The sequence below is a fragment of the Gallinula chloropus genome (genome assembly GCF_964237585.1).
Source record: "Gallinula chloropus genome assembly, chromosome: 5".
Classification (NCBI taxonomy): domain Eukaryota; kingdom Metazoa; phylum Chordata; class Aves; order Gruiformes; family Rallidae; genus Gallinula; species Gallinula chloropus.
Genome location: NC_140090.1, coordinates 36,915,880 through 36,928,372, shown reverse-complemented (window position 1 = coordinate 36,928,372; position 12,493 = coordinate 36,915,880).

Genomic DNA, 12,493 nt, shown 5'->3' with positions numbered 1-12,493 from the left:
GGTGACTGCCAGGACGGAGGGGGTTATGTTTTCAGGGGTGCTTGTGTGACTGTGCCAGGCCTGAGCTGCTCCTAGGGCTGCCTTGGCTTCAGGAATCATGGCAGTAGGGCTGTCACACCCTACTTGGGTCGGCAGGCCGGCTTTTTGGGGGCCTGATGCTCCCTCAGCCCTGAGAAAGGGCACGGGGGTCAACACCTGAATTGCCCTCCCGTCAAGGCTGCTCACTGTAAGGAAGACATTGAGGTCCTGGAGTGTGTCCAGAGAAGGGCAACCAGGCTGGTGAAGGGGCTGGACAGCAAACCTTATGAGGAGTGGCTGAAGAAGCTGGGCTTATTCAGCCTGGAGAAGAGGAGGCTGAGGGGAGACCTTATCACTGCCTACAGTTACCTGAAAGGAGGTTGTAGAGAGGTGGGTGTTGGTCTCTTCACCCAAGCCATAGGTGACAGGATGAAGGGGAAATGGCCTCAAGCTGTGCCAGGGTAGGTTCAGATTAGACATTAGGAAAAAATCCTTCATTAAAAGGGTTATCAGGTGCTGGGACAGGCTACCCAGGGAGGGGGCTGAATCACTGACCCTGGGTGTATTTAAAAGACTGGTAGGTGAGGTGCTTAGGGATATGGTTTAGTAGAGGACCAATATGGTTTGACTTGATGATCTCAAAGGTCTTTTCCAACCTAGTGATTCTGTGATTCCAGATGGTGTGGGAGGGGAAGGCAGTGCTGGGCCTGGCAGCAGGATGGATACTGGCAGCCTCTGTGGTCTCCAGTGGCCACTCCCCGGGAGAAAACTGCCCCACAGATGTTACCAAATATCATTGTGACAAGGATTGGGTTAATAATGATACACAGTCCCCGTCGGTGTGAATCTATATCCTTTCATCACTCGGCATGAGGCATTGCCTTCCTGGGTCATGAGATGGCACAAACATTGTAAGCAAAAAGTTCCGAACCTTGATGTTTATTGAGAAATAAACGCTGAAAACCAAGATTGTACCAGCTCAAAGTACAAAGCAGGTCATCCCAGAAGATATTTTTCAAAATCTTGTCATTTTAAATCTGATAGTTTACTGGGAGGTGATTTGTAGGTAATGCCTTGAGAGTATTCCCGTGGTCTCTGTGTTTCTATATATTGAGCCACAGTCTAAACCTGTTGTAATGGTTTTTAACAGATAAAACCAGCTCTTTTCATCAGTCCCGATGTTCCTACAATGGCACTGGGTGAAACATAGCTACTGTGTTCCTGCGCCGTAAGCCAGGAGATGGCACTATAGGAACAGCTATACCTATAGACGGGCCTGCCTGAAAGGAGTCTTGCCCCTTCAAGGCGGGGGCAGGGGGGGGCGGGGGGTGTGGGTGAGTTCAGAGAGGCATACTGGCAATATGGAAGGCTATTTGTACTTGCAGCCAGAAGCAACCACGTTATAAAGCCAGTTGTAGCCTGAAAACTTGTTTTGTTTCATTTGGGACTATGATTCCATATTATATCAGGGTAGGCAGGAGGAAACCATATGGGGCAGGTGGGGCAGAGAGGAAAGAAGTAAAATGGACTTTGGTGGGAATTACTGATTGCGGGTGCCCAGAGGTAAAATTCAAGCATGCCTGCAAGGTAAAGCCTCCTAGGAATTGCCCTCCTTGGGCTGCCATAGGCTCCAGGATGAGCCCAGCACCTTGGTCTTGGGACTGTTAGCAGGCGGGAAGCTGACAGGGAGATTCGCATTCCTAGGGATGCCCTTGCCGCCTAGTTTAGAGTCTTGGCAGTTTTGTTGCAGCAAGATTTGGCTGGACATATCCCATCACCCACACACAGGGAAAAGTGATAAGGGAGCTGAGAGATGGTAGATCCTGCCCTAACCCACAAAAAAGCAAACTTGGTCCAGGCTTCAAATATCAGTCCCTAGGATCTGGAAACATTTCAGGCAGGCAGAGGCAGACTGACATTTTTTGTAACAGGAAAGGAGAAGAGTGGTGGCAAAGAATTGGACATTAAAACCAATTTTTTTTTTTCTTTTGTCAAGTACTTGCAGAAACCAGCAGAAATAGGTACAGGGCAAAGAGTGCAAATGTTGTTAGCCTCCACCTAGATGCAGAAGCCTAATGGGACATTATAGAGATACAGCATAGCCAAGAGTTAAGTGACAGTGATGTACCCTTCCTAGCCCAGTCTGGTCCTTGCACCTTCATTTCTTAATTTGGCATAGTCATAGGGCAAGTTTCTGATTCTGATTTTCCCCCTCTTCATGGTGATGCTTTCTCTTTGGTGTGATCATCTCCCATACCAGTAAATGGCCTGTCTCTTCTTCCGTACCTCTGGTACAGATAGCTCAGGAGAGGGATATGGTTTGGCATATGTAAATGCTTCCAAATTAGTAGCTCTCCTGCTCTCATATTGTGTGGTTAGTGGTAGGCTTATTCCTTTGAGACTCCAGACTGCTGGAGATCTGTGTTACACTGATAAACACTGTGTGCACTGTAAACACAGTGATACCCAGCACTAGCAAAATTTGCCCCTTGTATTACAAGTATTACCAGTGTGATGTAGACCCCAAGTGAGCTCCCAGGTGGTGTGTTACTGCCCTGACCCGAGGACCCCGTGACAATTGGGCTTTGATACACATTGGTTTGGTTGAACAGGCCAAGTCACCCATTTATGCACTTTTTTTTATGATTTCCGATGTTAATAGATCATTGCCACTGCAGGAAAGGAGCTGTTTTCCTGCTTGTTGGGAACAATGTCTGACGTTTAATGCAGTGAATGTAACTCAAAGCATTATTTTACTGAAAGAAAAAACAATGTGCACATGGCCTTGCAAGATACAAAGATAGTAAATTAAGGTGGTTTAGGTTATCTGGAGAAAAAGTGTTGACGTGAATCTCTGTGGGTAAGACAGGCTGAAATGAAATTTGGTTTGGTTTGGTCAAGCTTAATGCCCCTGTTGTTAATTGGAGGAGTACCTGTTCTCCAGACATGAAGACTGTACAAGCATACTCAGGGCAGAACAGCCATATAAAATGAATTGTCTTCTTTTACTTTTAGAAGAGATATTCCTTGCTGCCTTCATTTCCATTACAAGTAAAAGAAATTTCAAATGAATTGAGCAAACAAGTCTGACTGTATGTGTTTTTCTTCCATCAAGGAAGTCACCTACAACTTTTCACATGTATTCCTGGGCTGGGACATCATTAGTCCTCTTACGTCTGCAGCAGCAGCGTCTATTGCCATGGAATAGTTTTCTCCTCTAGGGCTAGGTGTGTTGGGTTTGGTTTTGATAACAGTCAGCTTAGTGTAGAAAACTACCCATTAACGCAGCCCTTGCATGCAAATATCCTAATTTTTTCTGTGCCACTGGCACCTCCTTCTTGGCTTTTAAATAACTTTTGATATCTGAGTTACAAATCTGAAGTGGAAGAACTGCTTCTAGGCATGTTGTTCTTGGCTGATTAATTATTCAAAAGAGATCCTCTGACAGCCAGTAAACACCATGTACAAGCCCTGAAGGTGATTTCTGCCAGATGGCTGTCTGTGTATGTGGCTAATAGAGACTCTTGTTCAAAGAGCCATGGCTGTGGGTACTTCTCTGTCTTGCTATGTGTGATGGAGATACTGTCAGTAAAGCCAAGCTGCAGGGTCTGAGCAGGAGGGACAGCACTGACCCCTCTCACAAAGCACTTTATCCCCTTTTAGACTTGCACTCTGTGTGGCAAAGAATGTGTCCCAACTATTCATGCCTGATATGAATAGCCTAGAGGTTTGGTTTCTGAGTAGGTTATTTAAAGCTTATGTGCTGTCTTGTTTCAAGAAGAACCCAGGTGCCAATTTAGCATGTCTGCCCATCAGGGGGCTTGCATGTTCTTCATCCAACTTTGTTGGCCTTATAGTGCAGAGCAGGCTGGAATAAGATGCAGAGCTCTCAGCTTACTTCCCCCTTGATACGTGATTCTCCTCAGTGTGCCTTTACACGGGGTCACACGGTGTTAGTCGTGTGGTGTAACAGCGATGGGCTGCAACCATGGGGTCACACGGTGTTAGTCGTGTGGTTTAACAGCAATGGGCTGCAACCGGTGCGTGTGCCTTCTTGGGTCTCTGGTACCAAGCTCTCATTCCTCCATCCTGGTGAAGCATCACAATTGTGTTCTCACCCTCTGACCATGTGTAGGCACGCTGCTACCAGGAGAGCTAGCTCCTTCAGCATGTGCCTTCGTGCACCAGAGACGCCACAGCCCTCCAAGATCTGCGATAGCTGGATATCGGCAGGGAGAGGGACATGGGACTCAAGGGTGTGAGTCTCACGAGCTGAGAACATGACTTGGCAGGCCTGAAGAGGATGGTGTCACGTGATGTCTCACCACAGGGCGAGACTTTGTTTTCCTCAGGTCTTTTAACATCATACTTCAAACTACCGTGTTTAAAAGGGCTGCCAGTCGAGGATGCTGGCCTGGAGTGTGTGCTGGCACATCTCTGTTTGTTAGTTGGAGAGCTGTCAGCAGTTTTCAGCATGTGGCAGTACTAATTTGGAGCAGGACTGTACAGGTTGCTCAGTAAATTATTTCAAAATCACTTATAGCAGAGCTCAAGGAGAGCTGCTGTTTCAGGGAGCGCTCCCAATGGAGACAGAAGTTACGGGCTGAAGTCCTGGTTTCCTCTGTAGAGAGAATTTGGAAAGTCTGGTTCCAGAGAAGGAAACTGCAGCTACTCAGGTGCTCATCAGTCCGCATTCATATTGGCATTTGGCACAGGATAAGAGTTCTCAAAGATGGCTATGAGGAATTCAAAATTTCAGCTGAGTCTGTCTCCTCATCAGAACTGTTGTCCTATGTGAATCAACTGCAGACCACTAAAAATAACGCTTAATTTTCAAGTGACATAGATCATCAGGTTGTGAATATAACAGGCACATAAAGGCAGTCACTGAAGGCAGCAAAATTTAATATACTACAGATATTCCTGAAGGTTGAAAGTGTTTTGCGAAGCAGGGCTGTGCAAATATGGCATCATTTCCCAGAGCAGGGCTGCTCCCTGTGTGTGTAATCAGTGTTGTATTTGTATAAGGATGAAAATACACCTCTTTACTTTTTATTTATCAGAAAAGAATGAGTGACATCCTGGGTGGTGGGAATACGCACTTCCAATAGTATTTTAAAATGTCTTTGTTCAAGCAATATAAATGCTTATGGGTTCAGACTTCACGTTTGTTATTTGTTTTGTATTTGGGAGAAAGCTGCTCCGTTTGTCTGATTTAATAGAGCTCAAATGATAAACATAACATGGAGATCCATGCTCATGAAGCACTCTATAGGTGCCAAGTTTCCAGATCCTAAATTCTGTAGCTTTTTTGCTCTATAGGCAGATTTTATGTGCAGAATATATATGTATGATTTCAACATTATTTTTTTTCACCTAATAATCTCTGGGGTTTGGCAATATCAGCTCTAATGAGCTGGTCACTGTTTCCTCCATCTGAAATCCAGCCTAACTCAGCCATTAACCACAGACATTCTCACCAATTTGGTGCTGGTATTGTGAAAGGAGCCTGAGAGGTCTCGGTTGCAGCCTGTGTTATGAACACATACCCTTGCTTGGGCTAATTGTGTTGATCAGCCACTCCTGTACCTGTTAGTCCAGGCAATTAGAAAAGTAACTTTTCTAATCTGCAGTTTAGCAAGAGATCAAAAGATAATGGTCTGCATGCAAGAGAGTTGACTTTGAAGTTCTCTTCAGGATGTGCAAGAGAAGACCAGATACTTTCCTGAATGACTATGAAACAGACCAAACCATGTAAGTTAAACAAGGGCAGGGGTGGTTTATTTATTGAGATCTATAAACAAACTTAGCTTTTTCAGATACACAGGAATGTTATAGATGAGAAACTCTGAATTGAAACCACTTTTTAGGCTAATGAGGCAGTTATTAAGCACTGTCATTTGCATGGAGGAGAGCAACTTAAAAATGGATCCATAGAAAAGGACCCATTTTTGTCTCATAAAGAATATGCCTTCCTGAGGAAGGCAGTCTGGAGAGCTGGTATTTGAAAAGATAAAAGTGATGTTGTTTCTGTGTCTCTGAATTGATAGAGGTGAGGAGTGTAATAGCTGAAAGAGCGAGCATAAAGCACCCGTCCCCAATGTCTCCTGGGGTTCCACGTGCACATGGTATGTGTTGTTCCCTGAATGATACCCAGTTTGGGATGCATGTGTCTTCTTTAACAAGAATATAGGAAATCATCCCTTTTGCCTGGAAGTAGGTGTAGCTTTCTGTTATTTTCACTGGCATTTTGGGGATTCAGAGGAGCATGTGTTTGCTTGAACTATGGAGAGGAGTTTGGATAATGGGGGCTGAAAGCCTGGAAAGAGGGGTGTCCCCTTTTATGAGTCCTGAGTACCAGGAACTCTAGAAAACTCTAGTTGCTTACTTTGGGAAGTGGGTCTCTATGCTCTTCTCCACTTTAATGATGAAGTGAATGGCAATTTCTTTTTTAGTAGATATCTTAAGGCCTTATTCTGTCATAATTTCTTGCAAAGCTTTAAAACTGACCCACAGGCACTCTGTCGCCTCTCTCAGAGCATTTAATACTATGTAGTTTCCCCAGACACAGTGCTTTTACTGCAGGATGAATGAGGGTTATACTTTCATGAATAGCTAATTAGGTTGTAGGAAACTAAACACCTCCATCCTCACTGTAGCTGTGGGCAGGGACAGTCACTGCTGTGCTGCTTTGGAGCACGTGCAGAGGGTGTGAAATGAGACATCCAATAGATTATGATCTCACACAAAAATAAAGTTTAACTTTTGAGGTTGTGAACACTGTGCTACACTGACCTTCCTACAAGCTATACCTCACTGCAGGGTTTGCTGACTGTTTTTTTTCTTTCTTTACATCTTGCTGTGAAAGTTCAGCATTGGCTATGCTGCAGAGATTTCTGAACACAAACTAATGTGACTGTGCCAGTTTCAGAAAGGGCTTTGCATTAAACAATAGTTTTTAAGAGTCCCTTTTCAAAATAAAACTATCACAAGGCTTCTTCCTTGCAGTATAAGGGTTATGTAACTCCCAACTACAAGTCTGCATGAAGTGTGAATTGAGTTTCAAGTCCAAAAGCTCCCAGATGTGATGGGCTTAAAGACGAGACTTGTTTTTTTCCAAATGTAATGAGTTATGTGTGCTTTGTTTATCTTCTGACTTCTAAGCCTGCTTCACAAGTTTCATGGCAACCCTGGGAGAGATTTACTCTTCTTATCTCATGTGATGCCTGGGGTTGACTTGTGATTTCTTGGTCCCTGTAGCACAGCCCTGGGAAAACAACCTCGTGTGGCTAGACTTGGTGAGGTAGAAGCATTATGTGCTCTGCCTCACCTCTGATTGCCTTAAGGACCTACCTCCATGGAAAATGCGCGTGACTTGTACTAGATAACACTGTCCTGCTAGGTATGCTCGAAAGACATTGGAAATTTTTCATATTTGCATGCTCTGATGTACAGCAGGGGCACAGCTGTTCATCCCTTTTGCTGCTTAGCATGCAACAGGGAGGGGAGAAAGAAAAAGATGCACCCGGGAGAATGTAGAGAACATAGCTAAGGAGGCAATGAGGTGCTGCATTTGTCACTGGTTTTCTTAAGACTTTGTGCTGTCCACCTGTCCTGGTCTCTCTCTTAAAATGCTCCTTGCTGCCTAGTTTCACTCATGAGATCATGAAGAGGCCAAGTGAGCCTCAGCAGATGTTTGTGAGGTTGGGCAGGAGCTGAATTCCCGCGGAGTCATGCCACTGGCTAAAATTTGCCCTGTGACATTTCTCCAGGCCTAAATGCCCTTCATACAGCACAAGACTGTATGCCCTTAAGGGAATAAACTATGTATGTAAACTATAGGAATACAGTGGAAATGAATTTGTTTGAAAGTTAATGGGAAATAGAAAACATTCTGTTTCTTTTCATCAGTGTGAACAGTCTCTCTTGAAATACTTTTGATGCTGCTGAGGAAATGCACACATGCATTTTTATTGCTTCTATCAATCTCACTCATTCACCACTTAATGCAAGGCCTTTCCAGAGGATTGGCAATGGCCTTTTTTTCCACAACAGTTTGATTTAGGAGTGTTGCTCCCTATCATTGCTACATTGGTGGACAAATGAAATGTTTATAAACTGGTCTGTACTGTCCTCTCAAACCATAGATTTTGGTAATGGAGAATTGAGTTTAATGCTCTAACAACTGTGGTCTGATGTGCATTGTGCCAGTAAATCTAGAAAGTAGATGTGAGAGTGAAATTTTATTTTTTCAGCAACATTTCAGCTTTCATTCTGAAGTAAATGTAAGTGCCTGAGCAAATAAGAAAGTATTGTGTTTTTCATTATAAAATAAATAAGCAAAAGGTTACTGAGGAAGCATCTTTCCTTTGGTGCACATTTGAGCACTTCCTTGTATCCCTATAAAAGTCAGCCTCCCCAGCATAAGAAGGGCATAGATTTAAAGCTGCAGCAGGACTGCATGGACAATAAGATAATACCTGGAAGAAGACTGTTTGAATGTGCTGTGTTTAAAGACCAAGATTTGGCTGAAAATCTGCTGTACTGGTATGATTGTTCTTGTAATAATGGTATTAAATACCACAATAGGGAAGCTGTGTGACAAAGGAGAATATTTCAGTGTGGAAGCAAGTGTACCTTTTCTGGTAGGTCACACTTGTGGAGTTTGTTCACCCAAGACTGTTGTACATACTGTGAATATTTAATACCTCAGTACTAAGGTAGAGAAGATGGGTGTGGAGGCTGAGTGGGCTTAGTGATGTGAACAGCCAAGTTTGCCTGCCAGGAGGACATCTTTGCCAAATTTCTTGGGTTTGCCATCATGGTATGAGGGTCAGGGCTAGCAGATCTGTGTGAAAGACCCAGCTGATGTTAGATAGTGATGTCAGGCAGCTCAGTAATAGGAAGTTATCACATATTTTGCTGTTGTGTGAAAGTGTTGGAGATGTCTCTGAATAGATGGCAAATCTTCAGAGCTTTGGGCTGATGCTGTGAGGTGGCAGTGAGTATGTATGCTGGCGCTGGGTCAATTAGTGCGCATTCCATTCCTCCTTACTCTAGGGAATAGTGACCTAGCTGTTGTGCTTCCTTGGTTTCTCAGTCTGTAGGTGGAGAAATGACCAGTGTCTAGCAACTCCAGAGAGTGAGAAAAGAAAGCTACGCAGAGAGGGTTGTGAGGAGACATTTCTGAACATCCTTTGCCTAGACAAACTTGAGGCAGCAGGTGGAGCACACTGCATACGACACCTCCTGTACTCTAAGAGAGGTAAATAACTCCTGACAGATCAGGCATGCCTGACTACTGTGCTTTGTTGCCCTGGATAAATACCCCTTTCTGTCCATCTGGTGCACAGAACTGCTCCAGCCACTGACTGGAGGCTATTCTTCTAAAATAGATTAAAATCTAGTCCAAAACTATTGATGAGAGTGAGAACATTGATGGAGTGCAGAAACAGTTCTTCCTTTAAGAGCCCAGTGTCTGTGTTTTTGACATTCAACTCACACATTGTAAAAGGATAACACCTGTAATGTGAGCGGGGCAATGGGTACAGGATGCATGCCTGATGGTCTCTTTGGTGGGTGTTGATACTGTGGACAGCTGTGCAAGCCCATTTGAATCTGGAAAATCTCTAAAGCAAAGCACGGTGAGTAGGATAAAACAGCCTCTGCCTCTTCCTAGCTGAGCATCCGGACCCTGAAGTGGTGCTGGACTGGTGGGTACTCTTCCTCTTGGAGTTCTCTGCTGTCCAAAATCCATCCTGCTTAGTCCCTCTTGGAGGGACTTTTTGGATATCCCTGGCCAAACAGAAACAGCTGTGGAGGTATCTTTGCTTGTGTGTGTGGTATACACCTGCGTCAAGAGCAGAATTACGGTCTGAGGCCTGGTGAACACCTCTCCTCATTTTTTCTGACGCTTCTGCCTTGGTTTTGTAGGGTGCCTGCACCATGGTGCCAGTAGCCATGTCAAGTGCTGCGTGCCAAGGACCAGTGCTTTGCAGCTTGACCTTCTCTGAGAATTTAGTCCTGCTCCTGAGGAGTTCAACCGTCAGTTGTGCTGAGTAATGGAAAGTATGTTCATTAACAATGTTCTATTTAAAATACAAAGCAAATATAATGATGGCAAGAGGTGTCGGGTGACACGAACTGCAAACTACTTTTTCCAGGCAGAGCCTGAGCAGATGCAGGGCGGCCTTCCCCAGCTGCTGGGGTCTCCAGTGTGTCTCTGTGGGTAAAAGAGGAGCTCTGTCATGGTGCATCATGAGCTGTACAGGAGTGCAGTGGTGGTACTTTGGCAGTGTATTTCCTTAGGCCCTGCTTCCTTTTATGTCTTTGGCTCCCCTTTTTGGAAGAGCATTCCCCAGGATCAGAGCACTGAGTGATGCTTGTGTTACTAGTATGGGGGCAGTAAGTTGCAAGAAATTCAACCTTTAAATGGTTTGAGACAAATTAGGAGGGTCCCCTGCTCCCTTCCAGATAAGGCATTGGAGCTGTTTAGGCATTTCCAAACTGTGCTTTTGGGTTGGGTATCTTTTGGATGGGGTTACTGATTGAATTAAAGCTGACTGTGAGGGAGGGTTTGGTGTGTTTCTCAATTGAAAAAGTAATTAATGCTTCAAAACATCTCGATTATACATTTTCAGAATACGTTGGTTAGTTGAAGCTGTTAGCTGAAAGGCCAGTGTACCAGGAGTTGTCTGTTCTCTGGAAATGATTAAATTATTTAAGATCTCCGTAAAATGCTTTTGTTTTGTAAGAACATGAATGCTTTATCAGGTATTTGTCTAATTTTGGGGTTGGGAATCTTTTAAAATTACTGAAACCTTTGGAAAATATATAAAAATCCACTACCTGTGCAGCTCTGAAATATTTTGAGACTTGGTCTGTGTGATGGGAAGGGAGTATTTGCTTTATTTTCATCTGTTTGGTATGAAAAAAAAAATTTGGTTCTTACTTTTGCAAAGCAAGAATTTGCCATTAGAGTTCAGAGAAATACTTTCAGGCTGGCTGCGTCTCATAATGCAATGTTTTGTTTTAAAAATATGAATGTGAGTTTTTAAAAACTTGTAGTTGAAACCTGCCTGCTTCTGCACTGATGAGGAAGCATTCCATGTGTTTGTAGCCTGGGTCCCAAGAATATTAGAAGTTAATCAGGCTTGTAGTTTCAGAAAAGAAACTTCCATCATGTTTTCAGCTTTACCTTTAGGGCTGTATCCCACCTTGGACTAGGCTGGTTCTGTGACTACATGTCAGTGCAGGGTGATGGGGCAGTGTAAAAAAGGCTGACAGCATCTATGGTGAAATGTTATTTTGGGGTTTGTTTGTTTGCTTTCCCAGCAACTGGGATCCAGCTTTCTTGGAAAAAGGAACTGTGTGGAGCATGTGCTATAGGCAGTAGGCTGAGAAACTGTAGGGTGTCTAGCAGTCCCTTGAGAAATGCCCTCCAGGCTAAGTCCCTATAAATAACTTGCTTTTTTATAATAAGGTTAAATAACATCTTCCTTTTTTTGTTTGTGATGGGTTTGTTGGTTTTTTTCTCCTTCCCTCTATGAAGAGTTTTTCCATCATGCATGTAGCAGCTCCATATAAACTACCGGCTGGCCTAAGCCTCTGAGCAGAGGGTATAACCAAGAGATTCATTTGGCCTTATCTGCCAGCATGATGAGGGTTTAAATGAGAGGTACTTTTTTGGGGAAGCACTGGGGAAAGACACAGCTGCTGTTTCGATGGCTGTGGCTTATTCTGGTGCCAGCTGCCCCCGCCGTGCCCCACTGCACCTGTTGACACTTGAATGACTGTCATTTTGTGCACTGTGACTTAATAAGGCGAAGTTGGGTGCTCAGATGGGGATTGAGGCAGTTTCCTGAATGTGTAAGGCAACGAGAGAGGAGGTGTTGCAGGGTGGGAATGTGCAGGTAGATGTCTCATTGATTCTCATCCAGCTTCTTGGATGGGAATAATGAGCTCCTGTGGATGTCCAACAGGACCTGGTTATTCTCACTGTCACTGCACAAGAGGTGACTGCACTCCTTTTGCCCAGGGAGTCCTGGCCCCAGGGCTGGTTCCCAGATACAGATCCAACAACCTTTTGGGGTGACTGATATTTCTAATTGCTTTTTCTAGTTGTCCATAAAGCTAAAACTACAGCTGGTAGCTAAAGTCCCTTCCTGATAGTACCGTGGACCTGCTGTTGCAGCATTAGGGAGGGGATTTGTCTGGGAAGGTTTTGTGTGGCCCCCACAGCAGGGCCACCCTGGCTGGGGTTGGATCTTACCTGGTGTGCCAGGGTAGGTGTCACCTTGAAAGCTGTTCTGACATCAGTTTCTAGGTTTCATTCTCCCAAAAATGTTTAAGTGCCAGTGTAGGTGGTAGCTCCCTAACTATGAATTTTCCTAGTCCCCAAAGAAAACACTTTCAGATTAAGTAGAGTGATGTCCTGGAGGTGTCTGGCTTTTTTTTTTTTCTTGTTCTTTTCATA